The sequence below is a fragment of the Peromyscus leucopus genome, chromosome 2 (assembly GCF_004664715.2).
Source record: "Peromyscus leucopus breed LL Stock chromosome 2, UCI_PerLeu_2.1, whole genome shotgun sequence".
NCBI lineage: Eukaryota > Metazoa > Chordata > Mammalia > Rodentia > Cricetidae > Peromyscus > Peromyscus leucopus.
Window position 1 is genome coordinate 105599295 of NC_051064.1, and position 15656 is coordinate 105614950.

The following is a 15656-nucleotide window of genomic DNA, read 5'->3' on the forward strand; positions in this document are numbered from 1 at the left end:
TACAGCCAGATGAGTTAGTGTTAGAGAATATTTTCCCAAAATTAAAATTAATAAAATACAAATGGCAAGAAGGCAGGACAGGTAAGCAGGAGCTTGGAGGGCATGGCCATGCCTTCTGATGTGGGAAGAATGCCTGGACCCCTCAGTGAGCAGTCCAAGTTAGGTTAGCCATGTCAGAGCCCTTCCCTCTGAGGTTTGTTCATTAGTAGATGTGTTTCAAATTTTGTCGCCTCCTCACCTGGAAGAGCCGTCTCACACTTCGGCAAAAAACGCCTCAGAGCGTGAGCTCATCTGCTGAAAGAAAAAAAAACAGCCTGCTGTTTTGAAAACAGGATGCCTGGGCTCTGCCCAAAAAGAGGAACGGAAAGAGAAACAGTATAGAAAGGAAGAAAAGCCAACAGCCCCACCGGGATCCCCAGCCTGAGCGCAGCATAAACAATGACCTCTCTTTCCGACCTTCACTGTGGCTCAGTTCCTGACCTCCTCTCACCAAAGCCAACCCACGTCATCAGAGGAGGATAGGAGGAATGGTACAGCTGCTGTGAGGGTGACTAGAATTTCCTGCCGCCTTCCTGACAGACGCAGTCAGAAAAGTACAGGGTTGCAACAACAGAGGCTGAGGAAGGACGGGCCAGAACAATCCTAGGGAGGTGGGGCAGGACTAGGGAGGAGTGGGAGGTGTTCCTTCCCCTTTTGGACTGAGATGCATAGTCTCTCATCTAGGGTTCAGGTGAAGAGAATCTCAAGGCTTATTAGTACCTGCCACGGCGAGTGTCAAAAGACGGGCATATCATGGTAGTCAACTTCAGCTACATTCAAATTATTAACGGTAGTCCCAGATGCCTTCCCAGGGCCCTCCTGGGTCCTTTTCTTTCTCTAGCAGCTTTTCTGGGACAAATTTGGACCCAGATGATGAAAATGGATGTTCTGAAATTTAACAGTCCAGTCTTGGGTACCAACGCTTCCTTCAGACTGAAGAGTCAGGATATAGCACTTCAGTAACTGCTAAGGAACCTCACCAGCTGGGAGATAAATGGCACTTTCTTGAGGCATCCTAAAATCACATACAGATACCATCACTGGAGAAGTGAGTCCTTCTAGCTACACAGGTTTATTTTTCCAGCCTGCACCAACTAATTGCCTGTGCTCTTGGGAGGGAGGGAGAGAGGGAGGGAAGGAATAAAGTCACTCCATTCCACCAGCCTGGAGCTACCAGAATGTATGGCACTGGAAGGTGATCATGACCAAGGCAAGCCAATTGCTCTAATGAGTGAGTCATTTTCTGTACCACTCAACGATCAATCAATATCTATGGGAAATGCTGGCCCTAACAGAACTGAAAGGAAATAGATCTTATTGGCCAAAAGATTCATCTAGGAACTCTGTCAGTCAAAGGGAAGCAGGTTGTTGAAGGATTCATCAACAGTGAGAGAGGGACTCCCCTTAACACAGGGGCGATTTTACTGGTTCCTAGGCTTGAAGGAGTCCTAGCACATTCTCCTCCAGCTGAACAGAAGGGGCTTGATCAGACCCAAGGGATACATGTGGTCCCCTCCAGACCTCTGGCCAAATTTCTCATTTCTGCCCAAAGGGCTCTGAATCTTCTTCCCAGATCCTGCGCGTGAATGTGCTTTTGCAGGGTCATACATGCCGAGGACCCAGGGACAGCCATGAGGCAGCCGTACAGGACTGGGGTGAATGTGTGGGAACATGGGCATGCAGGCTGTGGCAGCGGCCTCACCCAAGCTTTCCCCGATGGTCAGACAAACAGAAGGCAGGATATGGTGTAGAGTTGAGGGAGTTGAAGCTCTCAATGTCCTTACAGACTGTGATGGGCTATCTGTCAGGTTAAGAGTTTCGGTGCTAGCTCAGTTTATATTTTTAAGCATTTAGGCTTGTAGTATGTGCCCTGACAAATGTTAGGAATGATCTTGATTTAGAGGGTAGACCGAAATGAAAATCAGTTCTGACAGGCAGGAGGGGAAGCACGTATTTTTTTTTTTTTTTTTGACCCAGTTCTCTCCCTTTACTGCTCAGCCTTCTATGAAGTATAGAGACAGCAAAGTAAAGTGACAGAATCTGACCATAAGGCATGGGTTAAATTCTAGCTCCGCCTTTACTGAGAATATTTTCCAGGGCAATTGAATCATTTTAAATCTTTTCATTTCCTTATTATGAAACAAGATTATAAGGGATAGATTATTTCTGTGGTTTATATCCACTCTTAATTTATGATGGTAGACAGCCACAATACTCACACAGGTGTAGATGCTGCATGTAGACACACAGCTGAGTCCTTGACCCATGTTGAATATATGGAGACTCTTTGTAGTAGGCACTATCTACAGATGGATAAAGTGGGATTTAGTAGAAACAACCTGATTAGCATAAATGAATAAAAGCACGATGGCTGAAAATGTAACTCATTAGCAGAGTGTTTGTGACCATGCCCGGGGCACTAAGATCCAACTCTACACACACACACACACACACACACACACACACACACACACACACACAACATGCACACAAACACACAGCTTTAGTTCTTAGTGCTGAGGATGTGGCTCAGTGGTAGTGTACTTGCCTAACACCACAAATGAAGCTTTGGACTCAGTGAGGCTGGGAGAATATCAGGGAGCAGGGTCAGCATCCCAGTGAGATAAATAAATAGAAGGGAAAGTTGACAGGTGCTTAGCAATTCTTCAATGTGAAGTATGTAGTGTTTGGTGGGAGGTCTTGTTCTTCTAACACAGATCTTTATTGGTTTAGTCTGGTTCAAATTTCTAATGTGCAGTTACCTTGTTGGCCCCGAGTCTAGCCATTAATTCCAGACTCAGCCTGGGCTGGAAGGCAGTCAGTCTTTCTAACACAGGTAAAAGGGGGAAACTGTCATAGTTCTAGGCAATGGTGTATAAGCACTCATGAAAATGGAAACAGTAGTGTCAGGCATCCCTTGCTTCTTGCGGATTAGTGTGCAAAATCCCAGCTCTTTTGGTTTTCCATAACTTAGCTTAAGATCAGATAGTAACATTTTCTCTGAAAGCTGTGGTCTACTTCAAATTCCCTAGTTCCTTGTGTAACCACCTCTGCCTGACTCCCGCAAAGGACAGAGAGATCAGGGTTATTCTTATCGATTTGATTTGATTGACATTCAAATGATGGCAACAGTTTCGCCTTGTAGCATGTCCTTCCCAATGCATGTGGCTTGACTGTAAAATAGAGAATTCATATCTTTGTAGCAGAGCTACTTGGACTGTGGAACTCCCAATTGCAGAGAGATTTCTTATCTTATTGTCTTCAGAGATGAAAAGGAAGATTTAGCTGACCAGTCTGTTTATTATTGTTTAAATTGCTCTTTTTAATTGTTTTTTTTTTCAATTATAGAATAGAGTTGTATTCTTGAGTGTGATTCAGTATTTGAAATTCTAGTCTTAAGAAAACTTAGCAAATCCAAGCTAGCTCTCTGAAATAAATGTGATTTGTAATACTTTGCTTAATCTAAATAGTTCTACAAGGGTAGGTATATCTAGGAACTGGTTCCTTCACTGAATTCTGACCTAGTTCACCCAGTCTTTTCATTAATTCAGCTGCAAGTTTTATAAATGAACAAATCTCTCAAGAGGAATTCAGTGAAGGAATTTCACCTCTGTGTGACTCTGACTGGCTGCTGGGAATGTACTATAGCCAAGGAGTCCATGATAAACTGAAAAGAGCGGTCTTGAACCATTGCCTCGCAGCATGGAAATGGAATGAGCATTTAGTTTCCTTTTTTATACTTCCCTGCCTTTGCGTGTTTGATCTTTGAGAATATGTCCCAGACTTAGAGCCCCACCGAGTTCCTTGCCATTGTTATCTATGGAAGAAAAGCGGGGGTGAGGCTTGTTCTTACGCAATTCTTCCAAAATATTTAACTTCTAGGTGAAATGGGTTCAGCAGGCGAGGATCATTTACTGTTATGAAAACCAAAATACCCGGCCAGAAGACGCCAGTGCACACTCATGCTGGTCAGTCGGGTTGCATTCTTGGCGGCATCCTGCCAATTGTCAGTGTGCTTTCCTGTACAGACTCGCTTTTGCTCTTTTTGGGGATCTACCAGCCCCTTTCTGTCTTGCCCTATGGCATGTGATGTTTCCCTCAGCTGGTGCCAAACTATTTAGTCTCTGGGAGATTTTACTGTAACTTCCTTTGTTTGATTTACTTTAAAGTAACCAAATGCTTCCACAAAGAAAGAACTGTTAAGTCGCTTAGAAAAGAAGACGATAGTGAATCTCTTGTTCTTGTGTGCCTGTTTTGGAAAGCACCTGATGATCTCTGCTTATTCATGGAGTAGACTTTAAAGCTAGAACCCACACGCACATCTGCTCAGCTGTCACAATATGTTCCCTTCCAAAAAACAATTGCAAATTTAGGACAGACTGCTTTGGAAGCCTCAAGCCCTTCCAGATAGAAATGTAGCAAGTTTATTAATGTAAAGCTCACCTTAGGGTGGGGTCATTTTCATCTTCTAACTTCCAAATTTCGAATATAGTAAATTATAAATTTGCTATTAAAAGCCTTACAAGACCACATTGCTCTTTCTTTGCTCAGTAGACTGCAAAACATTATAACCTTGAACTATTATGTAGATGAAAGCAGAGTATAGCTACCTAGAAATGTTTTAAAAAAGATTCAACCAATATTTTAAAAAATACATTTAGGACAAGAATTATTGGCATCTAACACCTTAATATGAAAATTCATCACTAAATAAAAGTATCTTTCCAATTGAATTAGATGGGCTGTGCTGCACAGAGGACTAAGTGTTGACTTAACAACTAATGTCCTTGGTCACTGTAGATGGTGAAATTTGATAAGTAACAAAAAATTCTACACATTTTATTTCCAATTATGGTTTCACACAGTTGTGCTAGACATGATCCTGCAACTTTCAGTCCAGAACAGAACTTTAAAAATCCTATTTATGTATTTACCAGGCAGGGAAGATACCATGATCATGGCGTTGTTCCCATAGCGAGGCTTATTTACTGCACTCTGACTGACTGTGGAGACCCTTGTGGTGTCTGCCCCCCAGTGTGGGAAACCCAATGTGTATTCTGTGGTAGTGGTGGTGGGGGGGACTGCATTTGTGTGCTCCTGTTACTTTTTTAAATTAAATACTGTTTATTTGAAGTCATTTTACAGATGAGGAAACATTTTATAAATAAGACCTATTTTCTTATCAATATGAAATAAAGATTAAATATCTAATATAATCCAAAAACCTTTGAAAATACAAAGTATACTCTCATTGAAAAGTAATTTTATTTTTCCATGACTTCTCCAGAGTCAGAGAATAATGGGAGGATTTCAGTACTGAGATGGGGGTCTCATTTCAAATCCAATTGTGATCCCCCTTATTTCTCCCCTTTGTCTGTTGGGAACTGAAGATGGCAAACTGGAGAGTTTACATCCCAGTGAAAAAGTCACCAGGCTGTGGATTTTTCCAGCTGCTTGGCAGAGCAGCTAGCCTAGCAAGTTGAGATTAAGATGGGAATCTCAGATTACCCTCTTTCTATCATTATGATGTCTCTTTCCAATTAATGTCCCAACATGAAGCTCTCATGACTTAATTGAGTTCCCCATTCTTGAGCCCCGTTACCTACATCCCAATGGAGTTAGTTCAGTCCTATTGGCAGCTTCCCACTGATAAACAATGCCAATGTTATTAAATGCTTGTAAGTATTTTGAGTTATGTCAATCTCATTCACAACATAGAGCTTTTTTAAAAGCTACCCACTGTGGCTCAAGATGAGTTTATTATTTATTAAAATTTAGAATTCTGAGGTAAATAATTCAAATATTTTGTAATAAATGTGAATAAGCAATTATGTATTCATTTTTTAGAATGAAGAAATGCTGGGGGAAAATAAAGTGACTTAGGGAGAATTAATTAGGTTGATATAATGTTTATTAAGAAAAGTTATTTCAGCCGGGCAGTGGTGGCGCACGCCTTTAATCCCAGCACTCAGGAGGCAGAGCCAGGTGTATCTCTGTGAGTTCGAGGCCAGCCTGGGCTACCAAGTGAGTTCCAGGAAAGGAGCAAAGCTACGCAGAGAAACCCTGTCTCGAGAAAAAAAAAAAAAAAAAAAAAAAAAAAAAGAAAAGTTATTTCATGTTTAAAGGATTCTTGACATGCTAACTTCAGCTCTTTTACTATCTGTCCATTTCTGGGCATTATTTACATTCTATGATGTGACAGAGTAAGGTGGTAGTCCTTAGCATACAATCCTTAGCATAAGAAATGAAGAGAAAAGCTACAAATCCACAACTGAATAGAGATGTTTGATGTTTAGGCTATTGGAATAAAAAACAGAAAACTTGATTAAAAGCTAAAATATTTAAAAAGGAATTTACACTGGAGGGAAACTTGCAAAAGAACCCCAATGCTCATTTCAGTATGGGAAGGAATAGAGACAAATTACAAAAGACATACTAAAATTTTTACTAACTCTGGTTGGTCAACACGGTGGATTTCCAACTTCCTCTTTATCCTCAGTGTGAGAACATTTACTAAAACCATGGCTATAGATCACCAGATTTGTATGATCACTTGTGAATGAATTTATAAACCTAGGCCTTTCTGCTCCTCTCAACATTTCACCACCTGGAAGACTCCCCCTTCAGGTCACACAGCCAGGCCCTGTGTTGAAATCCTCTCTTGGTGTGCACAGTCTTTCCGGTCTTTCTGCAGACCAACCTCTTACCATCCTATCTGCTAATATCATAGCTAGCATTGGAGAAAGCTCGAATTTTGTAGGTTTTTGGCACAGTTTGACGTGTCTACTTGATTAGGGAAAGCTAGGCCTTCTGATGGTTCTCTAGTGAAGTAAGTGTATTCTAGCTCCTGCCCTGGATATCCATCCAACTCAGCCTAAAACTTAACTGGCCTGATACTCCCCTAAAGAGTCCTCAACCTTGCCAGCTACAAACACACACACACACACACACACACACACACACACACACACACACACACCCGCCCTTTGTGATGATTGCAGCTGGCTCCATTCTGAGTCAGATCATTGAGATACAGTCATGTTGACTGATACACTGGGTATATTTTTCTTGGCCAAGCAAGTACATTATTTGTGTTCTTGACAGGATGAGCTACTGCTGAATTTTTCCCTGCTGTGTTTTAACACTCAGGATCTGGTTGCACAAAACTTATTTGCATCTTTCTTAGCATGACATGGGAGTGTCCTTGGGACTGTTTCAACAAGGGCTACCAAGTGTTTGCCAGTATCATTTAATTTTAGAGAATTTGGCGTAGTTTTACTGTTGTTGTTGTTATTGAACTTTTAATAAGTTCTTTAATAGATACTTTTGTACTAGTATTTTATAAGATTAAGATAGCTCTTGTATGGTTAAAATCTTGATAAGGGTGTTGTCTAGTGGCATATTGTATGACTAACAGAGTAAATTTTTCAAAATGAAAAGAGTCATACGTTGCTTTTCAAGAAAAGCTTCAGGGGGTGTTTAGGGTATGTGTACCTGTATGTATCTGTATGTGCTCAATAGTGAGTATGTGTGTGGGGGTTGAAGGTCAATATAAATTGTCTTTATCATTTACACCATAATATATGTATATAATATATATATATATGTATATGTATATATACATACACAGTGTTTCTCATTGAACCAAAATGGCAAGCCATTTTGACTAGACTGGCTAGCCAATAAATCCCAGGATCCATCCTGTGCCTTTCCCCTCAACCCATGCTAGCATTACAGACATACACTGCCACACCTGACTTTTCTGTAGGTGTGAGGAATACAAAGTCAGGTTCTCATGTTTGGACAGCAAGCACTCTACCCACTGAGACATCTTTCCAACTCAACAAAAGTACTTTTACCACAGAAAAAACCATAACAAGGTACTAAAATAGGACAACTTAGCCAAAGAATATGAAGTCTTGGGCAAGAAGAGATCCTCTTTTTTAAAAAGTATGGTAAATCTATTTGGTTAACATGAATAAAACATGAGTTCTTCACATGTAGATATTTGTTAGGAAGAATTCAGAAAGAAAGCCTTTGCTCTTTCCATCTCTGCTTCTCATATTTCATCAGATGAGCCAGAACTACACTGCCCAGAGAACTCTGAATCTGCCCCAGAGGTGAGGTGCAGATGCACCTTTCTTGTGAGCAGAAATGGGAAGCTCGATGTTGGTTGTTGAAGGCTGACTGGTTCAGTTTGGCACTATTTGGTTTATCATGCTCTCAGAAAGTCTGCATTCAATGGACATGAATCTAAGCCTTCAGAGCCTTGTGATGGCTGCTGTTTCAAACTTCTTGTTTCTGGGGTGTTGGGAGTGGGTGGACCTAAGAGCTTGTGTTATGTCTGCACTTATCATCTGCTTTCTCTCTCTGTTGCACGGCACCTGATTACTTTACCAATATTGGACCATAATTTTCATTCTGGCATTTTGCTGAGGTTTCTTTCACCCCAGTAGAATATTCAATTAATTCATATGTTACCAGATTGATTTCAACTCTGCAAATCAGAGCAAATGCGTACATGGTGCAGATATTCTTATTTATCAGGCAGTCTGTGCTTATTTCTAGCTTTAGTTGATACGTGGAGAATTCTGAAGTCTCCTAATTAGTAGAAATTGGCTAAATTAAAGAAGCATTAATCAATAGTGTTACTAACATCCTGACTTCTCCAAACAGGCTTCTTTTTGCGGGGAGGGTAGTATGGTCTCTATATAAGGCCATTTCAACTTACGGTTTTCATTTTTAAATGCTGCATTTACCTTTCCTGCAATTCTGGTTACACTCCTTTGCCTGGTGAACAATCTAAATGTCAACCAGCAAGCTTGCACCTGTATGAGTAACTCATGTATCACACACATAACCTGTATGACATGGCACCACATCACGCATATTGTGGGAATTTTGCAGTTAGTTATGCAAGCCACTGTCAACAACAGAAAAAGTTTAGGCACTAAAGAACCACAAGAAACCTTCATGCAATAGTGAACCCAAAGTAAGGAAGGCCTGAGTTCAGACTTAAAATTCAGAAATAAGTCCTATCTTCAAGCACAAATACCATGGCATAGAGTGGCCACTAGGTCACAGACATATGTCATTTCTAGTCATCCCACTTCAAAGGTGGGAATCCTTGGTCTCTCTGAGGCTCAGTGACTCTGCACAGTTTCTCAGACTGCACTACAGTGTGGGAGTTTATTTCCAGATTTGAGAGAACATTTAGCTGCCTTTACATCCTGTGTGGTAGAGGCTGCTGACTTCTCTGGTAAGGCTTCCTTGGTGCCACTCAAGTCCATTAAAAAGGCAACCCCGCAATGAACATTGCCTCTTCTCCACAGAAGAGCTAGGCATCCATCTCTGGAACTGCCTCTATCCCAACAGGACTATACATTTGAAGGATACTCTGGTGAAAGTGTGCTTCCATCTTGTCTAAATTATGGTAGCTATCATAGGAAAACAACATGCAGAATACAGCCATCTCTTCTAATAGGCTAGAAATAGCTTGAGACACTTGGTTTCATCCTTTATCATTTACAAATTCATTCAAACCTTCAATCTGTAGCAAATTTTTCTCAATTTGGATGTGAGACATACTAGAAGAGCCAAGATCCATGCTTCCAGAAGCAAAAAAAACGATAAGCCCATGTAGCTCAGGATTTTAATTTTCTTGATAGGCCCCAGAGTTGACCTTGAAACTTGACAGATTATTGTGCTGTCCCGGCCCTGAGAAATGTTAAACCAGAAGGAGTGATTCTTAAAGTAACTTTGAAGCCTCCCACTGTCTCATATATCTCAGGGAGTATGGGAAAGACACTAGCTGAAAACAATATAACTAATGTCAGATGCATTGTAGGCTCTATGGTGCCCCTCAGGACAGTAGAATAGTAATCTCAAGGAAAAGTTGTGCAGATCTGTATGGCTGCAGAAATAGTAGACATTTTAAGAAGGTGGGTTTTTACAATAACTCAAGCAATGCTAGCGTCAGAAAGTAGGAATCAGTTCTTGAAGGAACTGGGCTGCTGGGTGTGGCAGGACACACCAGAACACACAAGGACTGTCCAGGCAACATTGCAAGATCCTATCTTAAAAACTAGAGGCTGGGGATGTTTGCCATGACCAGTATTTGGACTAAGAAATAAGTAATGTAGCCGGGCGTTGGTGGCGCACGCCTTTAATCCCAGCACTCGGGAGGCAGAGCCAGGCGGATCTCTGTGAGTTCGAGGCCAACCTGGGCTACCAAGTGAGCTCCAGGAAAGGCGCAAAGCTACACAGAGAAACCCTGTCTCGAAAAACCAAAAAAAAAAAAAAAAAAAAAAAAAAAAAAAAAAAAAAAAAAAAGAAATAAGTAATGTTTGTGGTGATAAGCCCCTCTGTTTTGTGTAGTTACCTCCAGAAAAACTGGGGATCAACTATAGATTTTGTTTTTCACTGGAGAGGACTCTAGACTCAGATCCATGCATCTTATTCAGTATTTCTATTTTTTAAATATTGTAAATTGTATGCCTTCTAGATGGGTAATGTTTTTTTAAAAAGCATCTTAGTCTCCAGCTTTAGAGTCATATTAAAATTCTGTGACCTTGGGGGGATAAAAGAGTAGCTCAAGACTGATTCCTTAATTCTTTTTCTCAGTTGCTACAATGATTTTGCTTATTTGTTGATTATGGAGGTCAGCTGTATTTCACTGTTAGCCCAGCACTCAAATTCTGCCAAAATACTTTTGCAGATTAGACAGATTAGAAGGAAGAAGACAGAACATAAGATGGCATTGTAGAGTTCTAAGAATGGTTAATGGTCTCTTATTTCTCAAAAGAAGGAAAGATCTCTCTTTAGGAACTAAGGTATGGAAAAGCATAATTATCTAAAGTATACAGAGCCTTTCACACCGATTTTCATGAGTAGAGTATAGCTTTGAATCTTCTTGTGAGGTGTTTGGATATGTAATATCTGAAATATGCATATGCCCCAAAAGTTCCATCTGAATTATTTCAAATTTAAAAGAGTATCTTGAATTTTTATTCATCAAACTTAGCAATTCTACATATGCAGAAGCATAAATATATATAGTGAGTAACATGCATTGTATAATGTAGTAAACATTATACATAATTTAGAAATATCATGTTGCATAAAATGCTGTGATTTATGTTAGTTCTTAGAAATATTTGCAGTATTTTTTTTTTTTTCTTTTTTGGTCTATTTAATCATGTCACTGTAGCAACGTAGGCAGGAAAGCAGGTCATGAGAACTTTCTGGAAAGATTCTTACGGGAATTACTACAGGGTTAGGAAGCATTTTCAGCATTCAGACAGTGCGTGTCATATTTTCTCTTAAAAAGATTTCAGAAACTGTGAAAAGAAAAGCAAGTGAGTAGTTAAGAGAATAAATAGGGAGAAACAGCGTCAAGAGTAGGAGAACCTAGTGTCAACTTGTGAACAACTGTCTACTGCCCCCCCACCACCACTTCTCTCTTTCCAGTTCTCTGTATGAAAGCATTGAAGTTTTACCCCTCCCTTGCCTTGCATACGTCCCTTGAGCAAGCACTCATCTTCTAGCTGGTGACTAGAACTGGCTTTGTTCATCAGAAACGCCAGCATTTTGTTGCAAAATTGTAATGACAGGATTCATGCCCACTGTTCCTCAGATTCCTACCTGTTCTTATATCACTACATCCTTGGGGAGCTGGGAAGAGAAATGACTCCCCTCTCATTCACTGCAGAAGAGAGTCTCTCTGATGTGGCCCATTGAGCGGGTGAACATTGCCTAACCCTGTGCCCCAGTCCAGAGTTTGCTCGCAGTAGAACTTATTGGCAGGCATGACCCACCCTGGAACTGTGCTCTCTGGCTCAGCTACTCCAGCAAAAGGAGCATGGCCATGAGTGTAACTCCTTCTTCCATCCAGTCACTGATGCACTCAGTGCTATTTCACTTGCCTTCCAAATAAGATAAGCATGTCATTAAAGAAGCAGGGCACGGAATTTCAGAGGAACGGTGGGAAGACAGAAGGGAGGAAGCACGAGATAACCTGAGCTGTGAAGAACAGTGGAAATTATGAGTTTTATATGAAGGGTTTTAAAGTACTACACCATACCCTTGCTCCAGATTTTTTTTTTCTGTTTTATTTTTAAGTCAGATTTAAAAAAAAAAAAATTAAGGACTTTAGCTATCAACCCTCTCACTCGACTGAGGAAACAGAGACCTTGAAGTCAATGCACTTTACCCGAGATTACATATGGCTTGCAGTCATCTCTCACTAACTGGCGTCACTGCCTCATCTCTCTGCCTCTGTGAGCATTCTGTGATCTCACGAGGAGGCATTTTCAGCCCCTCCACTTCCCTGATACTCGGGAATCCTTATAAAATTATGACTAACGAGAGTGTAAAATATGAGTCAAAAGTTAGTCCCTAAAAAAGTCATTGTGACTTTAATGACTTCGGCAGTTGTTTCGAACTGCGAAAACAGGAAGATGCCGCACAATAAGGCGCCTGTCTCACAGCTGGGCTCAGACGTAGATGGCCACCCACAGGAGCAATGACTGGGGCCACCTTCCTCCGTTTGGCACCTTTTTCCCGTCCTGAAAATGTTTCTCTTACTGACTTCACCAGGTTATCATTGAGAAAAAGCACCGACTTTTTCTAATCTTTGATAGGGTATATATTTAACCAATTATTTTAATAATATTTTTAATCATGTAGAATTACCACTAGCAAATCCAGATTAGCTTAAAAGCAGCTGTTTCACATACTCATACTCAATGTTAGCTCCTTCTGCCATCATCAGCCTTCTGGCTTTTTTTTTCTGAGAAACATAGTCCCTTCTATGTGAAGTCACTAAGAGCTCAGAACAGTGCCTGCTGATCTTTGCACAAATTTTAAGCTCATTTTTCGAGAGGGAATAGAAAATGAAGATGTGTTTTCAACACTTTAGAGGACAGTGGCTCAGAAGCTGAAGGAATACTGAAGTGATATGACAAAATTTAATTTCAAACATTTCCTAAGAAGCTTCTCGCCATTAAAAGGGGTCTGTGTTTGATTTGGTGCAAAGGAAACAACAGACTTACTTATCATTTGTAATAATGGGAACATAAAAATTAAATAAATCAAAGGCAGGCCATTAAAAAATGACATGATTTTTACAGAGAAAGAATATTCTAGGAAAATAGTATTAAGTTACTTATAGAAAATAATAGCCCTTCTCTTTTCAAAACGTAACTTTAATTTCTCAGCAGTGTTTGTAGATGTAGTGTTGGACAGACACAGCTTCAGGGAGGTGTGAGAAGTTTGTGTTCTAAGGGTTCATTCACAAACTTTGTTTGTCTGTGTTGAAAAGGGAATTTGGCCATTTCCCCTGGGGACATTATTTCTAGGTAGACTCTAACAGGGCTTTCTTGTGAGGACAGATTATTAAAGAAAAATAGGAGCTGTGTACAGGAGACATGAGAACTCATTTATCTTTGAAACAGCACCCTCCAGTTTCTAAATTCTCTACTGCATCTGGTGAAGTAAATAAATTCATTCCCTTTCAATCCTGCAAGTCCTTGGGCCATGGTTTCATTCAGGATCCATTTTACCTTCCTATTGAAGCAGCTAACTGGGTAAGTTGACAGGGACACTCCAAGAGTCTCTGGCCAGGGAGCTCTGAGTTATGACACATCCCTCTGTCCTTAGTCGTGGTTTATTCTTATAAACAGAAGCATCTCCATTTTTACCCTGTTTACCTCAGCAACATAGAAAGAGTTTCATTTTTCTGAGAGGAGCTAGTTGCTAGAAAATACTGTGCCCAAGCGGTAGGAAGCTGCTCTAGAATCTCACACCATCTTGAGAGGTGAGGGCGGGAAGGTGGGTTGTGAGGCCTATGTGTCATTCTCATTTCACAGAAGAGAGATGAAGTGACATTACAAAGCAAGTCATAAAGACTGAGAATCAAAGTCCAGGTTTGGTTGGTTGCTGTGTCATGGATACCCATAGCTTGCCAGAAGCAACTCCCATATGGAATTCAGACATTGAAAACCTACCTACCATGAACCCCCCAGTGTCCCATCAGCTGTCACCTCAACATATCAGTTCCGGTCCTTGGCTTGTCCAGTCACTAGGGCCAGCCCTACCCTTATGACTTAACCTTTCTAGAAGGCCACATCTGCCTTTCTTAGTCTTTCAGAGCCCCAAACAAGTGGGCCCTTCATAAGTATTTTTTGATGAAAGCAATGATTGCCTTAGTCAGTGTGGTAGGGCCCTCCCTTGCTGAGGAAAACCAGTGGTGGTTGCTAAGCAACATTTAAAAGGTCTAGATTGGTTTCTGACCCTGGATGGCCTCCATTTGTATACTTCACCATGTGTATTTTATGGCTACCTTAGGATGACTTAGGAAAACTTTGCTTTTGGTATGCATTGCTCTGCCCTAAGTAAAAAGATCATAGGAGAATCCATTTAGGCATGGAAAAAAGGGAGATGGTATTCCTCTGTTTACTTTCATGAGTACACTGACCTCTCTGAAAAGACATAGGAGTGTAGTTTACTCAGCCCCATGGCTGAAAACCACCACCCTCTACCACACAGACTGATGGACCATGTATCCCAACAGGATCTTATGATAAAAGGTAATTAGAGGGGGAAAGAGGGTAGGGAGAGGTGTCTTGCTGTATATGATCTTTTTTTTCTGACCTGCTCTTGTCTCCTGAGCAGAGTAGCCAACCACACCACCAAAGAGGCCTCCTCACCCTCTTTAGACTGTTACCTGAGGACTAGCTAATGCATCCTAATTGACCTGGCTATTCTACTGGAATGAAAGTTGATTAAAACCATAAAAGGACTTTCTGTTTGTCCATTTGCTTGCCCCTCCCCCTGACTTGGCCTAACCATTTCAGGTATTCCACCAATAGCTGGCTGTTGAAAACCTGACAGAATGGCTTTATTGAAGTAGCACAGGCCTCGTCGACTCCAAAATGTTTGCAAATATTTCAGAGATACCAAAGAACCGAAATGAGGATAATTGCTTGACTTGACTGTTATAGTTGGCTAAGTCTTGTCCGGTGGGCGGGAGGAAGGGGGGAGCTATAGAAGAAATCATCTGTCTCTAAGCTTTTTATGTAAGATAGTTTTACCATAGTTTAAGTAACATTTGTTTCTTTGCTAAAGGCCAGCAGACCCATCAGCACTTATAAACCTGTCTTTTCTAACCTCCTAGTTTTCAGTAAGTTCTGGTTTTGTGGCTTGAGGTGAGAGGCCATGTGACAGTTATGTCTTAAAAAAAAAAAAAAATCTCGGAATTTATACAATTCACCTGGAGTTCAAAATTACACTGAAGTTCAACATGTAAAGTCTACAAGCAGAAGTGATTGACTCAGAGATGTCTGGTTACTTATGAAAACACACGCATACGCAAGCAAGGTTACCCAGAAAGAGAGAGGTTGTGTCTCAGAGGACAGTGTGTGGTAGAGTGAGCCAACAGGCAGTGACTCTGATTCGCTCTGGCTTCACCTCAAAAGGCAGCTCTCTGAGAGAAGCAGTGGTTTGACCCAGTCTTAGATGCCTGAAGAGAAGCTATTGTCAGATACAGGATGCTCATTTGGAAGGGGAATGCCTCACAGGAAAGAGAGCCAATTACAAGTTCAGGCTGTTGCCATGGT

At 40.9% G+C, this 15656-nt stretch overlaps 1 protein-coding gene and 1 pseudogene across 4 annotated transcripts in view; both read left to right on the top strand.

The window, feature by feature from the left end:
• The window catches only part of Pde4b (phosphodiesterase 4B), a 558016-nt gene that overhangs the window by 524783 nt on the left and 17577 nt on the right, over window positions 1–15656 (top strand). The window lies entirely within an intron of this gene.
• Window positions 4966–5141, top strand: LOC114707770 (annotated as a pseudogene).